We start from the raw sequence: 17,754 nt of genomic DNA, 5'->3' as shown, positions 1-17,754 counted from the left end.
TCCTGGAGTCTACATTTTAGAGGACAATAACTGGACCCCCTCTGCCCCTCCTTCTCCTCCTCACAGGGTGGCAGATCTCTGTGGCCAAGGGGATTTGCCCTCCTGGAACCTTCTTTTCCTCTTCCTAGACCAAGTTCCCTCAACCCAGAAAACCCATAATTCTCTGTTTACATAAAGCCCCAAGCCAGCTTCCAGGCTCTGCTTGGGCTTCTGCCCATATCTGTCCTCTTAAGAGCAGACAGCACTTCCCACAGGGTGGTCAAGGGTGGCTGTTCCTGGAATGTGCATTTCAAGGTATGGCTAGAACTTCAATGTGTGGAGTGGAATCTACTAACTTATTTACAAGTCTCTTTGAAGTCAGTACAGAGCAAAGGAAGGGACATCTACAGGAGGGGATATAGACATCCATTTGAACATTTTCCCCAGGCCCATGAATGTTGGGGATGGACCTGTTTGTGAGATATGCTGTCTTGCAAAGAGAGACCTAGAGCAGTAATGAAGAATGGCTTTTCAGACTCTGTGAGTTATTCGTGGCCACACTAGGAGAACTCTATATCTGGAGTGAGTGGGCAGTAGAAAGAACATGGGGAAGTCACAAGCTTTTCATCTTTGACTCTAGCTAGATGGATGTTCTGGACACAAAGGTGATTTGTAATTTCTTGTCTGGACTTCTTATTGCCAAACTAGAGTTATCATCTGATAGGCACAAATAGTCATATTATATTAACAGTAATAATAATAATAGCAATAGTTTATTGAGCCTTACCTGATTCCCATGTTGAAATTCCTTCTCTCTGTTTGTATTGCTATATTTTCCCTCAAACCTAATAAAAAAGAGGTATTAGCTAAAGCAAAGCAATCTCCTTAGTCTGACCTAACCAACCCTCAATTAACTAGTATACCTGACACCACTTGTAATAAATGGTCTATTAAAAACATATTAATCCCCAACCTCGTTTAACTATTTCTTATATCACAGTTTTATTCTGTATTAGAACACATGATTTGTAAATTGGCCCTATAAATTATATTCTTATGATATTCAAAAGGATCAAGTGTGTATCCTTTAAAATTCTTTTAGTTGTATTTTCTACCCAAGTTCAAAAAATTAGTTTGGAAAAATTCTGCCCAGTCTACAAATCAGCTGAACATGTTATTTATCATCTTTGGAGCTAAATTTCTTTAACTATAAAATGAGGGGGTTGGACTAGATGGTCTCTAAGCTTCCTTCAAAATCTAGTGTTTTATGACTGTCATGATTTTTATAAGCAGTTATGCCTAGAGCTATTTGGCAGAGAAAGTTGCAGAATGTAAAACCTTTAGGACTTAGCAAAGAAATGAAAAGACCACTCATCAGGAAGTGGGGTCAAGTTAGAGAGCAAAGAGTGTACTTGCCGGAACAACTTGAGTTGGAAAAGAAATTATTACAGAGTTAAACACAGGTCAAGGAGAAAGAAAAGACATGAGAGCTCTGTATTTTCATTTTGTTTTCCTGGAAGAGGAATTCTATGGTAGCTTTGTTCAACTTTGAGGAACAAAGTAAAGGATAAAATAAATAAACAAGCATATAAAATACCTGATTATAAGCTGTGGTAGTAGCTGCTACAGCCTAATTCTTAGTGTTTTAATCAAAGTCTGAAAGTTTGAATATTAACTCTCCATGGGTACTTCAGCATCAGAAATCTTCCCCAAAGCTCTATAGGTATGATTCTAAGCTCAACCTGGAGTTGAAAGCTGGTATTGAGTACCCAGTTTCTGTTAGTGACAATATGAGGACATAAGGCATTCAACTTTGTTGCGAAACTAAATAATGATACAGCAGACAAGAATATGTAACTGCTTGGTCAGAGTGTTCAACCAAAGGCCTCAGTTAAACCGCTCCAGGGAACATGGATGCTGCAAGGGGTGTGGTCCCTTATACTGTCTGCTAGGATAGTCTTCCTGCTAGGAGGAAAGGTACTATACAGTTTGCTTTAGGAATGTGGCCATATTATGAGATAACAAATTTCATGTCTGACTCCACATGCTTTGTAATTGATCAAACTGAAGAAAGTCGCAGGGATGGGGTGGGAGGGACACACTCGAAAGAGACTTGTAAAATCCCAGATCTGACTTATCAGCTCTGGAATAAATAAAAATTGGCTGTAATTCTAATAGCTGTAATATTAAATTTTAACAATGTAGGAAATAAATATATATTGTCAGTGAGTTTCCCATTCTTTTTTTCTGTTCAGAAAGTCACAGATTTCCAGAGAATCAAGTCAGTTTTCACTGTACTTATGTTTCTGGAAATCTGGCTCAGTTTCTTCCATGACATGTCTTTGTAGATCCTCTCCTCCTCTTTTATAATATTTTGTTGAACATAAAGAATGTACTAACAGTTGTCTGGGAAGTAGTACCTGTGATAGGTTCAGGTGTCAACTTGACCAGGTGATGGTGCCTAGTGTTCTATTACTAGGGACTTAAATCATCAGCAAGTGAAATTAATCTATGACTGATTAGATGGTGGTCAGTTAAGAGGAGTCCCTTCTGCAATGAGTGAGGCTTAAAAGGAGAGCTCAGTAGAGCTCAGCAGGGCTCTAGTGAGTGCTCAGAGCTGGTTCAGACCCAGACATTTGGATATGCAGAAAGGAAACACCACCAGAAAAAGCCATTTGAACCCAGAAGCCATGAGAGAAGGTCAGTAGGCATCACTGTGTGCCTTCCAAAATCAGCAAATTTGTTAACTAGATAAATCTCCTTTATAAAAGCCAATCCATCTCAAGTATATTGCATTCTGGCAGTCTTAGCAAACTAAAGCAAAACCTAATATCTGTTCATTTTCTTTTTCACCAAAATAGAATAAATCTCATGAGAAGTTTAGACATCTAGAACAGACCCCTGAACCATATGGCTTCTGTGAGGGCCAAATGAAGAAACTTCTATAGGTGTGGAGGAGGAGGGAAATTTTCACATGATATTTTGGACAACACAAGCCATATTTGAGCTCTGGGAAAGTTTCAGTCACAGCTGGTTCTTCAGGAGACCAGGAAGAACAAAGCCTGTAGCGCTGTATGTTATTCTATTTAACAAATAGTCACATAGCACTTACCATGTAGCCAGGCCCTGTAAGTGCTTTACGAATATTAACTCTGATTTTACATAACAACTCTGCAGATTGGTGAAGGTGATATCATCACCGTTTCAGTTTGCTAAAGCTACTGGACTGCACTATACCAAAGTGGATTGGCTTTTTCAAAGGAGATTTATTAAGTTACAAATTTACAGTTCTAAGATACAAAAATGTCCAAATTAAGGCATCAACAAGAGGATACCTTCACTCAAAGATGGTCAATCATGTCCATCGTTTTTCTTTTAACTGAGAAGGCACATTGTGCTGGTTTGAAAGGAAGTATACCCCCTAGAAAAGCCATGTTTTCATCGAAATCCCATTTCATAAATGTGGAGTAGTCCCTATTCAATACTGTATGATTGATACTGTAATCAGATCATCTCCCTGGATGATGTGATTTAGTCAAGAGTGGCTGTTAAACTGGATTAGGTGATGACATGTCTCCACCCATTTGAGTAGGTCTTGATTGGTTTATTGGAGTTCTATAAAGAGGAAATGTTTTGGAGAATGGGAGATCCAGAGAGAGCAGAGCAGAATAACGTAGCCACAAGAAGTAGAGTCCACCAGCCAGTGACCTTTGGAGATGAAGAAGGAAAATGCCTCCCGTGGTGCTTCATGAAACAGGAAGCCAGGAGAGAAGCTAGCAGATGACACCATGTTTGCCATGTGCCCTTCCAGATGAGAGAGGAACCCTGAACTTCATTGGCCTTCTTGAACCAAGGTATCTTTCCCTGGATGCCTTAGATTGGACATTTCTATAGACTTGTTTTAATTGGGACATTTTTTTGGCCTTAGAACTCTAACTAGCAACTCATTAAATTCCCCCTTTTAAAAGCTGTTCCATTTCTGGTATATTGCATTCTGGCAGCTAGCAAACTAGAACACACATGGCTGGCATCTCCTGGTCTTTTGTTCCTGAGCTGTGTTGCCTTCAACTTCTGATTCCAGTGGCTTTCTACATTGGCTCTCCAAGCATCTCCAAATGTCTGTGTCTAGGTGTCTGCTTTCTGTGTTGGCACTTTTAAGGCATAAATTAATTACAACCAACCTTGATTAGGCGGGGTCACATTTCCATTGAAATCATCTAACCAAAAGGTCCCACCCTCAATTATGTCGTCTCATCTCCATGGAAACAACCTAATCAAAATATCTCACCCACAATAAATCTGTACCTACAAGATTGGATTAAAGAGCATGGCTTTTCTGGGGTCCATAACAGTTTCAAATCAGCACAATCATCATCATCATCAACAGCACAACATCATCATCCATTTTAACAAATGAAGAAACGGGGCACAGAGAGGTTAAATCATTTGCTCAAGGCCCATAGCTAAAGCTGACATAACCTAGCACTGCAGAATCCATGCTCCTAACTGTCACACTCAGTCCTTTCATGGTGCGTCATTAACTGAGGAGGAGGAGGAGGGCAGAGAGTAAGAAAATGTCTCGGATGCCAGGCCCCTTAGCATTGTCACTTCTCTACTGCAAAAATACTGCTTTTAACTTTTACCAACTTCCACCTTGTTAGTCTGGAGATTCTTTCTCAGGTCTGTGCCTCTCAGATGTCCTTGGGATAAGAGGCGTGATGAGATGACCACTGAAGAAGAATTTTAAGAGTAATTTCCAGAAGTATCTGGCTTAAAAAGTTGAGATTAATGAGCTGAAGGAGAAAATAACAAGGTATTAATGGTCCCTACAGGATCTAGACCCCCTTAATCACCTTCATCATTTGTGAAAAAATCAGTAAAATTTTTTTGTTTTGATGTCTGTAGGTTAATAGGAATGACTTCTGCTTGTGTAAGAGAAAAGAGATATCAGTTCCTCCAAAATTTATATTTTAAAGGGTTAAGTACTTCACAGTGTAAGGTCCCCCAAGTACTAGTAAAAAGAAGTACAAAGATGTTAATTTGTGGGATTATTTGTCATAAAAAGAAGTTATTTACCCATCAGTAAGAGAATAGCCAAATTAAAGACTATCCATGCAATGGAATACAAAACAATCATTAAGAAGAATTAGGTTAATTTATACATATTTACAGGAAAAGATATACCTAACATATTATTAAGTGAAAAAAGCAAGTTGCAGAACACTCTGACAGTATTATGCCATTTTTTTGTGTGTGGGAAAGCCACCTAAGAACACACACAATACTCTCAAGAATGGTTACCTCTGCACAATGTGCTAAGAGTGGGTTGGAGGGTGTTTCATTAAGAAACGTGGGTGAGACCTCAATATGAATAGGGTCGGATTCATGAGTAACACGCTGTGCTCCAATTCAAGCAAATAGTATTTATTGATTAACAGAAGAAAGAGAGAGAAATAAGTTAAGTTACATCACCAGTTGGGAATTCACTAACACCCAAAGGAGAACTCGGGAATCCCGGAGACAGCATTTTCAGGGTCCAACTGGGAAAATCTTGAGCAGAGTATCCTCCCCACGGATGAGATTCCAAAGTCTAGCTGTTTGGGGGTAGTTTATGTATTACTTTTTTACACAATGGTGGTTAAATTCCAATTAGCTATGTGACCTGGCTCAAGTGTTTCTCATGAGACTGGCTAGGTCCCAGGAGGAACTCTCCTGAGCATGAACAATTTTATGAAAGTACATTTCCCTCTGGGAGGGTAGCTGATCCCCTCAGTTGGATTGCACATATTTGTATGTTTAGTATAAATGGTCATGAAACAGTCAGTGTGTTCCTGGGCAAGACTGCAGACCCCTGCACCCAGTTATCATAGTCACACTTCATTCCTCATGCTCCACAGTCACAGTCACATTTCACTGGGCCCTACGATCTGATCATGCTCCGGACACACACTATTATTATTATTCTTAGAAATTGTGTAAAGAATATATTTCTTCATATATTAATAATCAATGAATTAGACAAATTAGGCTTGAGCAGTCAGTAATAACATCTTATGATCAGATACCAAGGTGTGACAATGGTCAACATCAGCTGAGCCGAGCAAACTTCACAAATTCAGTTTCCCTCTTTTATATTTCATTTGGCCCCGGAGTCTGGTCTGCTCACAGTGTAGGCCATGGTTATTATGGGGGCAAATTTAGTATGTATCTTTTTATTTGAGTATACATACAGAGATTTTAAAAAGGAAATCATACCAATGATGAGTACATCAGACATGATTATATGTGAAGTTATCCAGGATAAAGAGACATCATCTACATGGTCTGAGGAGAAATAGGAAACATCACCCAGTACAATATTTCTACAAGGTGTGGGGAAAGGAAACATCCCCCAACCAGTGTTGTATTCCTGGATACTGCAGTTATCCAGAATTGGGACTTAACGGATTAAGCAGAGTATATAGAACTCCATGTCATCGCCCACACATTATAGTTTCCCATCAAATGTTTGCCAAAGAATGCTGCAACAGGAGAGTAGGCAACAAAGAAGAATTAAGGATACCATTGTAGCAGCCAGTGTTATTAATACCGAATGCCAGGTACTAGTGAGAGAGGTCCACCATGACTACAGAGGGTCTTGGGAAAGGGTTTGTATGGCTTATACTTCTTCATCTATTTCTTATAAAGCATTTTCAACAGAGTCTTGATTATGAGGGATATATACACAACATTCTACATGTATAACAGCACAAGTTCCTCCTTGAGCAGCCGTTAAAAATCAAAAACTATTCTGTTCTGTAAAACCACTTTTCTCATGAGTGGTTTCATCTAGCATTAAGGTTAAGACTTGTCTAGTTTGATTAAGAGCACAAGCAGTATGCTCAGCCAAAGCTTCTATATCTAATTCTACTTTGATAGTTCCAGTCCCTGGAAGGAGTATAGCTAGAGGGTAAAACAAGCAACTGCTTTTCTCTATGCCAATGGTGGTTTACCACATCCCAATTATAGGGGAGTTTTGGTAATGAGGTGAGAATATGCCCTTTAATATATAGCCATTCCCATGTAAATCTTCCCAGTCTAATTTGTGGGCACGTAGAGTTACTCGTACCACCAACATACCCACATGTATCCTTTGGGAAGTTAATCTTCCCAAAGATTGTTTGGGAGTTCCTATGTGTCTGTGGCTGTCCCACCATTTATTAGGGGCAGTAGATATTATAGTTGTGTTACCAAAAAATGGGGAATACACCCTGCCACCTGTTGGGGATCTTCCCAGGTTTGTTCAATAAACTGTGGCACTTTTTCCCTTAAAACATGCTCAGCCATTAGCCATACAAATCTATTATAAATAGCAAGTTCCAAAGTGGAGAGGAGGTTTGCCCATGTTATCCATAAATAATTTGTCAATGGCTCACTGTATTTCTTCCCAGGCTGAGGAACTGCAATTGGCATGTTCCAGCCAAATCCAGTTCTGTTCAGTGGCAAATGCTATTTGCCTTGGAAGTCCTTCAGATGCATCAGTGGGGAGTTCAGTGCAAATCCAGCAATGGGAGACATTCTGAACCTGGGCGTAGGTATGGGCCCATGATGCCAGACTATTAGCCATTCTTCTGGTAACCATCCAGTTGACAATGATGAACACTTATTCATGAAGAAAAAGTTAGTTAGTGGGCAATATTTCCAATACATCTTTCCTGGCATAGGTCACTACCGCTGTATTCCTCTCTGCTGTTATTTCCTCGGCCTGGCTTGATCGTGTTTCTTTACCCAGACTTTAGAGCCAAGTTTGACATCAGTGGAGCCAAATCCTCCTACATGAGTTGTCATATTAGAAGTATGATTTAGCTTTTCCAAGTCCTCCTTTTTATAAGGAATGATTACTAATTGAACTATATGATCATTTGGCATCAGGTGCACTGGTTGTGAAGAGACATTGTACAGTATCACTTTAACTTCCCCCACATAGTCAGAGTCTACAACCCTAGCCATGATTTGAATTCCTTTTACAGATAAACTAGATTGGGGAAGAATACCAGTAGGAATTTGAATTCCAATTCCGGTTGAAATGGTATACCTTTGGTTTGGGTCTATCCACGCTTTCTGTTAAAGTACATAAGTCATTTCCTGCAGAACCCAATGTTCCTAAATAAGGAGCTTGGGCATTTGGGTCAAATGCCCACCACTTTAACATGGTGGATGCTTGTTGATTTCTCATCTGTAAATTGGAAGTCATCATTTGAGCTAATGGAGTGGTTCCTCCCAAAAGTCTATTGTTAATCTGTTGTAATGCTATAAATAAATTATCCTTCCAATTTTTGTAGGTGTTCTGACCTAATTTCCTTAAATTCTCTTTTAATAATCCATTCATTCGTTCTGTTAGCCCAGCCGCTTATGGATAATAAGGTATATGATATATCCAAGTGATGTAATGCTGGTGACAACATGATTCTATTTCTTTGCCCTTAAAATGGGAACCATTGCCACTTTGGATTTGGAAGGGGATTCCACAATATAAAGTTATGATGTCTAATGCCCTACAAATATTTTTCTGGGTAACACATAATGATACAGCATTGGCAATGTGACTGTGTGATTGTGAAAACTTTGTGTCTGATACTTCTTTTATCTATGATATGGAAAGATGAGTAAAATATATGGATAAAAAATAAATAATTGGTGAAACAAAGGTTAAAATAGAGTAGATTGAAATACTAGTGGTCAATGAGAAGGAGAGGTAAGGGATATGGTATGTATGGGTTTTTTCTTTTTTCCTTTATTTATTTTGCTGGAGAGATGCAAATGTTTAAAAAATGATCATGGTGGTGAATACACAACTATGTGATGATATTGTGAGCCACTGATTGTAAACCATGTATAGAATGCTTGTCTGTCAAGAATGTTTGTATGCTTGTTATTTACAATAAAGATATTTTTAAAAAATTATATCCTTTATTCCTTTGTACTAGAGATATTGGCTTTAATATGGGGAGTATAGTTTGACTTGGGGAGGAATTTTCCTGTGCTATTTTTTCATGCAAATTAGCTACCCCATTTTTCCCTGACTTGGCTTGATTTTGTATATACCATTTTCATTCAATAATGCTAGATTCTTGTGCATACCCTATTTTATGAGAGGCAAGGATACTCATTATCCAATTCATAATGGGAATTCCAGATCTCAAAATAACTTCATGACCTATGGCCATTAGTTCAGTCTCCACTAATGCTGGTTTGAAGCTATTATGTACCCCCAGAAAAGCCATGTCCTTTTTCCTTATCCAATCTTGTGGGCGCAGCCACATTTCTTTCAATCCTGTTACAGTATTGTAGGGTAGAAACTTTGGATTGTTTAGCCCGTAAAAACCATCTGTCCAGCATTTTCAAGGGTGAACCATCAACTGACCAACCTCCTATAGAAACGCCACCATCCAGCAGACCTGGACACTTGCCAAATCTCTGGAGCAGCCTTGGAAAACTTGTCTGAGAATGGGGCTTGAAGGGAAAACCCCACCCATGGAAGTAATAGACTCACAAGAACTATTACCGCTACATACATTAAATATATGTTGAAAGAAAGATTCAAAATTTCTTAGTATTTAATTATTCAATAAAACATAAATTATAAAGTTTATGAATCAAGAAAACAATGGGTAAGTATACTCATAAATAACCAAATTCAGTTGTTTTTGAACTTTCTTTTGATTGCCCCCTCAATACAATAACTCACAGGCAAAATATAAAATAGAAATTTTTGAAAATTGGTCACCCTTTTTATGCACAATCTCCCTATCGTGCCTATTACACATCGCTTTTTTTGTTAATATTGATCACAATCCCACTAAACGGATTCCGCAAGAATGGGTTGTGCCATATATAGTTTGAAAGGCACCAAGCTAGGCAATATTCATTGACAAATACTTCCAGACTTTGTCACATAAAGAAACAAAATGTGAACCTAAAATTTTAAATGCAGTTTAGTTACTTTTTGCCATTTACACTTTCCATTTTCAATAACTTAGTCTCCTGATCGGGGCAGAAATTCTTGTCCTCAAGTTGGATGACACATGGTGGGAACCTTAGCATGTGTTCAAAGACAGAATCCAGAACAGCCAGCAACCTGGGAGTTAGCTCTGTCTTAGCCAATTTTAGATATTTAATCACCTTGTCTGAGATTACATACAAACTCATTTTTTTTCCAGTTTCTTAGAAGATTTTTTTATTGTGTAACAATTTTTTTTTCTGTGTTGCTTAATGATCTGGGTGAATTTCAAACAAGGATATATGAAATCTGAGCTAATACCAGGAAAGTGTGAATAAATTGTTGCTTTCCTTGAGGGAGGAGTAGTACTTTTAACAAGAAATCCTAGGAAAATATCTAGATCTATTTCAGATTTCCTTCAGAACTTTAAAAAAGCAAGCAAAATATGGTTTGGGTAAGGTTTTTGGTATATATGAAAATTTTTCTAATTAGAATCTTTGCTTACAGCTATTCATTCAGGTCCCTTTAAATGTAAAGGCATTAATTATATGATATTGTATTATTTAGAATTAACACTGGTTGCATGTAATAGAAATCCAAAATAGTGGTGGATCTATTCCTGTGGGTACAGATCTATTGTGGGTGGATCCTTTTGATTAGATTATTTCAATTGAGATGTGACCTACCTTCTTCAAAGTGGGCCTTAATTCTTTTAATGGAGTTCTTTATAAGAGGATAAAAGAAAACAAATGAAACATTGACTTTAAAACACCAAATATAAAACAACAAAAGACAGTGATCTGTGAGAGATGGGAAACACACAAGATTAGGAACTTCCATGTATCCTTCAGGTAGAAGTCATTCAATGTAATGATGTGCTAAAAGGCAAATATTAAGAGAAAAATATAACAGAATTATATAAATCCTCCTGTATTAGTCAGGGTTCTCTAGGCAAACAAAACTGACAAGAGGTATCTGTACATATTAGGAGATTTTCATAAAAATTGTTTCACACGACTGTGGGGTATACAAGTCAAAATTCCATAGGGTAGGCTGCAAGCTGGGAACTACAATGAAATTTTTTTTATGGATTCCCCGGGAAAAGTTGGATACCTGAACTAGAGATGAGAATTCTCTCTTTTGACTGCTGAACTCATCACCTCTCCTTCTAAAGCCTTCAGCTGACAGGTTGAAATGCCCCTTATTGCTGATGGCAAGTTCCTCAGTTGATTGTACATTTAAAAAAAAAAAAGAGAGAGAGGATAAAAAACAGAGAGACAATTTTGTCTTCAGATGTCTCCTCCAGCTGTGCCTTCTTCATTTCTTCAAGAAATACCTCATATTAAATATTAAATAAATATTAAATAAAAAAAAAACAGAGAGACAGAAGCTAAAAGAGATGAACTCTAGACAAGTTCACAGAAAAAAGTCACAGAGAAGCCAGAAGCTGAAGCAATGAAACCCAGGAGAGAAGAGCCAGCAAATGTCAACATGTGTTTGGTCATTTGATGAAGGAGTCCAGATTGCCAGTAACCAGTCTTCAGAGAAGGTATCATCTTGTGGATGCCTAAATATGGACATTTTCATGGGCTTACAACTGCAAATTTGTAAGCTAATAAATCCCCATTGCAAAAGTAAACCCATTTCTGATACATTATATTCCAGCAGCTTTAGCAAACAAAAACAGCATGGAATTCAGCTGAAAGAAGGAAAGAAGAGAAATGGCATGCCCCCTTCCTCTAAGGACATGTCCAGGAAACTGCACACACCATTTCCCTTTACAGCCCATTAAATAAAATGAAATCTCATGGCTGTGCCTTGCTGCATGGAAGGCCATGTACCCAGCTAAAAAGTAGAAAGGTTTTTTTACAAAGGTAGATGGCAAGGACAGATACTGGGGAAAAATAAGCAGTTTCTGCCACAATATACACTGCCAAAGACTGAAAAGCCTATATGCTTGATAAGGTTGATAAACCTTCACCTCTCCATCTTTAAAGGAACCACTCTGCTTAGCTTAGCTTATTACTTTGTCCCTAATGGGCAGAGACTGCCATGCTAAGACAGTTTGTGGATGGCTGGAACCAAAGTCAATTGTCCCTCAACTACAGACTGGGAAATGTGCTATTTTTCAGTAATAACTTCGAATGTTAATGGACTAAATTTATCAGTTAAAAGATACAGATTGGCAGAATAGGTTAAGAAATATAATCCAGCTATATGCTGCTTACAAGAGACTCATCTTAGACACAGGAAGGATACTGTGGTAGTTAGATTCAGGTGTCAACTTGGCCAGGTGAAGGTGCCCAGTTCTATAGCTGTGGACATGAGCCAGTGGCAGGTGAACCTCATCTGTTGCTGATTACATCTGCAGTCAGCTAGGCGGTGTGCCTGCTGCAATGGATGATGTTTGATTTAATTGGCTGGTGCTTAAATGAGAAAGCAGAACTAGCACAGCCCAAGTAGCTCAGCATACCTCATCTCAGCACTCGCAGCTCAGCCCAGGCCTTTGGAGATGCAGAAAGAAATAACCCTGGGGAAAGTTGTTGGAACACAGAGGCCTGGCAGGAAGGCCAGCAGAGACTACCCTGTGCCTTCCCATGTAAGAAAGAACCTCAGTTGAAAGTTAGCTTCGTTTCCTCTGACGAACTATATGTTAACTAAATAAATCCCCTTTTACTGAAAGCCAATCTAGCTCTGATGTGTTGCATACCAGCGGCTAGCAAACTAGAACAGATACAAATAGGTTAAAAATGAAAGGATGGAAGAAGATTTTCCATGCAAGTTGTAACCAAAAGAAAGCAGGAGTAGCTATACTAATATCAGACAAAATAGACTTTAAATGTAAAGACATCAAAGAGACAATGAAGGACACTATATACTAATTAAAGTGTCAATTTACAAGAAGATATAACAATCATAAATGTTTATGCTCCCAATCAAGGAGCTCCAAAGTACATGAGGCAAACACTGGCAAAACTGAAGGGAGAAATAGATATTTCAACAATAATAGTAGGAGACTTCAATACACCACTCTCCTCTATAGATAGAATAACCAGACAGAAGATCAACAAGGAAATAGAGAAGTCAAATAACTTGATAAATGAATTAGACCTAACAGACATATATAGGTCATTGCACCCCAAAGCACAAAGATATACATTCTTTCTCTAGTGCTCATGGAACATTCTCCAGTATAGATCATATTCTGGGGCACAAAACAGGTCTTTATATATTTAAAAACACTGAAATTATTCAAAGCACTTTCTCTGATCACAGTGGGATGAAGATGGATCTCAATAACCACCAAAGAATGAGAACATTTGAAAATATATGGAGATTAAATAACGCACTCTTAAATAACCAGTGGGTCAAACAAGAATTGCTAGAGAAATCAGTACCTATCTGGAGATGAATGAAAACGAGAATACAGCTTATCAGAATTTATGGGATGTGGCAAAGGCTGTGCTGAGAGGGAAATTTATTGCTCTAAAATGCCTATATTAAAAAACAAGAAAGAGCAAAAACTGAGGACTTAACAGCTCACCTGGAGGTACTTGAAAAATAATAGCAAACTAACCCTAAAGCAAATAGAAAAAGAGAAATAAAGATTAAAGCAGAGATAAAAGAATGGGAGAACAAAAGAACAATAGAAAGAATCAATAAAACCAAAAGTTGATTCTTTGAGAAAATCAATAAAATTGATGGGCCACTAGCTAGACAGACAAAGAAAAAAAGAGAGAGGATGCAAATAAACAAAATAAAAAATGAGAAGTGTGTAACCAGACCCTGAAGAAATAAAAGAAATAATAAGAGGACATTATGAACAACTATATACCAACAAACTAGACAACTTAGATGAAATGGACAAATTCCCAGAAACATACAAACAAGCTACACTGACTCAGGAAGAAATAAATCTCAACAAGCCAAATCACAAGTAAAGAGATACAATCACTCATCAAAAAAATTCCTACAACGAAAAGCCCAGGGGCAGATGGCTTCAGAGGGGAATTTTATCAAACATTCTAACAAGAACGAACACCAATCCTTCTCAAACTTTTCCAAAAAACTTGAGGAAAAAGGAACTCTACCTAATTCATTTTATGAAGCAAATATCATTTCAATACCAAAATCAGGTAAGGATGCCATAAGAAAGGAAAACTACAGGCCAATCTCCTTAACGAACATACATACAAAAATTCTCAAAAAAATATTAGCAAACCAAATCCAACAAAACATTGAAAGAATTATACACCACAGCCAAGTGGGGTTTATACCAGGAATGCAAGAATGGTTCAACACAAGAAAATCAATTAATGTAATACAGCACATTAACAACTCAAAGGGGAAAAAATCAAATGATCATCTCAATTGATGCTGAAAAAGCATTTGACAAAATTCAACATCTTTTTTCTGATAAGAACACTCCAAAAGATAGGAATCAAAAGTAACTACCTCAGTACGATAAAGGGAATATATGAAAAGCCAATAGCCAGTATCATACTCAATGGAGAGAGACTTAAAGCTTTCTCCCTAAGTCCAGGAATGAGACAAGGATGCCCACTGACATCACTATTATTCAACATTGTGCTAGAAGTTTTAGTTAGAGCAGTCAGACAGGACAAAGAAATAAAAGGCATCCAATTTGGGAAGAAAGAAGTAAAATTTTCATTATTTGAAGATGACATACTATACTTGGAAGATTCTGAGATATCTGCTATTTTTCTATTTATTCTTTCAAATTCCTCTTTATGCTCTTCTACTGTCTTATTGATCTCCTTTATGTCTTTCGCCATCCCACTTATTTTATTAAGTAGAGTTATATGAATATTTTTGATTAGTTGTTCCAATGTCTGCATCTCTGGTGTTTTAATCTGGTCATTAGGCAGGGTTGTATCTGTCTGCATTGTGATATGCTTAGCGATCTTCTGCTGTTTTCATCGCATGTAAATATCTTGACTGATTTACTTTGAGAGTTGATTTCTTTCAGTAGTCTAAGGCCTTGTGTTTGCGCGATGGATGTGCAGCCAGGTGTAGGGTACAGGGTGGGGCACAGCAGCGCTGTAATTCATTTCAAGGCATGTATAGGTGCAGATTGGGGATGTTCCACTGATGTTTGTGAATTTGGGCATCCAGTGGCACAGCAGATGTAGCTGTGTGGGTGCACAGGTCTTGTGGGGGGGGGGCGTAACCCTGGTATGCACTGATCTGGGATGCAGGGCTCTTTGTGTGCATGTGTAGAGCTGTGGCAGCAGGTTGGTGTTATGCCTTCATGGGTTGGGGGCAGATATGACTTGGCTGTGCAGGTAAGTGTTTTCTCAGAGATGGGAAGCGTGACTGAGGGCTGTATGCATGCTTGGGTCTAGGGGTGTCATAAACTGATGCACAGAGCTCAGGGGGGGTACAGGGTGAGGCTGTGGAACACTATTGGGGGGGGGCGGGTATAGCCTGGGTAGGAAGGTTAGCACCTGTAGCCTTTGTGAGCTGGCAACAGCCTGCAGGGAACAGGGAGGGGGAGGAGGTGCTCAGGAGGGGTGCAGGATAGGTGGGTTGGGCTGTACTTGGGGTGGAGGTCTGGGGCAGGCACACGTGCTGGAGCCTGGTGGGGCGGGGGCGCTTAGAGCACGAGGAATGGGGGAGCAGGTGACCGTGTCCGGGTACATGGGATGTGTGGTGAGTCACGGGTCATGGGGCTGTGCTGTTGAAGGTAGCGCATGCAAGGATCATGGCCTGGCTTACTTCCTACTCCCTATCTCCCCGTCCGTCCATGCACTCCCAGGGGCTCCACGTCTCCGCGCCAGGCTCCAGCTCTCTGCTTCTCAGTTCCTCAGCCTCTGCCTACTTGAAGCCTTAAGAACAAGAGTGGTTCTGATGGCCACGCCTACTTATTTTGTAGGTAATGCATAAAGTAGTACTCCCACCCTCTATTTGTCTCCAATTTCAGGCAGTATTCTCTCATGGTCAGGATATTTCTCCCAAGGATTTATGTAGCTGATGACGCATGCCATTTTAGTGACTTCTCTAGGACACTGGTTTGGCTGAGCTGTGATCACAGAAGAATATATGGAATGGAGCAGGTCTCCAAGAGTTATTTGAAAAAATAGCATCCCCATTCTGGGGTTAGCACTCAGAACACCTAAAGCTTTTCCCCTCCACTCCTCCTTTCTGCTTCTGTTGTTGGTAGTAGGCGCTTCAACCTTTCCAACTTCAACTATCCTCAGGGGCTATGGGGAGTAAAGGGCTATTTCCTAATGTTACCATATCGAAGATGGCGACACTTTTCATGGTTCAGCTGTGTACCTTCTGTGGTAGAGAAAAACATACCAACATTAAAAACTAACAATTCTTGTTGTCAGTGGCCCTTAGAAAATAATTATTCCTGTTGCTTTAGTAAAATTTCTTGTAGTAAAAAAAAAAAAAAATGTACTTGATACTTGTTCTCCTTTCCTCATCTACCAAGCTGTGACAATTATAATCAGTACCTGAAAAAAAACACAATTTATATTCTTTTCTAATGTCCTTTGTACTTAAAATCTTCAGCAGATGTATTAAACAATGGGTTAGGCAATGCATATGACACTAAAAGCATGGCAACAAAAGAAAAATTAGATAAATTGGACTTCGTCAAGATTAAAAACTTTTATGTATAAAAGGACATTATCAAGAAAGTGAAAAGACATCCTACAGAATGGGATAAAATAGTTCTGAATCCCATATCTCTAATAAGGGTTTAATATCCAGAATATGTAAGGAACTCCTACAACTCAACAAAAAAGACAAGAACCCAGTTTAAAAATGGGCAAAGGACTGAACAGACATTATCCAAAGAAGATACACAAAAGGCCAAAAAGTACAAGAAATAATGATCAACATCATTAGTCATTTGGGAAATGCAAATAAAAACCATGATACTACCAACTCATAGCGTCAGAATCTAGAATATACATTACCAGGGGATGGGGTGGGGATGGGGAATGGGAAGTTAAAGATTAAAATGTACTGAGTTTCTATTCGGAATTAATAGCTTCCAGCTTCTGTATCCTTCTCTCTCAACTTCTGTGTGTTTCTCAGAATTTCATCCTCTTATAAAGGACTCCTTAAGAGGATTAAGACCCACCTAAGGCAACTGAAATATCCTAATCAAAAGGTCAGGGTGGGCCACAGTGGCTCAGCAGGCAGAGTTCTCACCTGCCATGCCGGAGACCCGGGTTTGATTCCCTGGGCCTGCCCATACCACCCCCCCCCCAAAAGTCACACCCACAATAGGTCTACCCAAGTAGGAATGGATTAAATTTAAGAATATGATCTTCTAGGGTCCACAAGATTCAAACCATTACAGGTATATATGCCAAAGAACTGAAAGCAGAACTCAAATAAATATAGTACACGAATGTTCACAGCAGCACTATTCACAATAGCCAGAAGGCGGAAACAAGTCATGTTCATCAACAGATGCACAGATAAACAAGTTATAGCATATTCATAAACGGAATACTATTCAGCCATAAAAAACAACTTCTGATACATGTTACAACATGGATGAACCTTGAAAACATTATGCCAAGTAAAATAAGTCAGAAACAAAAAGAGACACAAAGTAGATTAGAGGTTACCAGCCTCTGAGGGAGGAGGAATGGGTAGTTATTACTTACTGGGTACTAAGTTTCTGTTTTGGGTGATGAAAATGTTTTAGTAATGGAAGGTGGCGATGGGAGCACAACATTGTAAAAGTAATTAATGCCACTGAATTGTATACTTAAAATAGCAAATTTTGTGATATATATGTGACCACACAC

This window comes from Tamandua tetradactyla, chromosome 14 (assembly GCF_023851605.1).
Source record: "Tamandua tetradactyla isolate mTamTet1 chromosome 14, mTamTet1.pri, whole genome shotgun sequence".
Taxonomy (NCBI): Eukaryota; Metazoa; Chordata; class Mammalia; order Pilosa; family Myrmecophagidae; genus Tamandua; species Tamandua tetradactyla.
The sequence above is the reverse complement of the archived record's forward strand: the minus strand, read 5'-3'. Positions refer to the sequence as shown.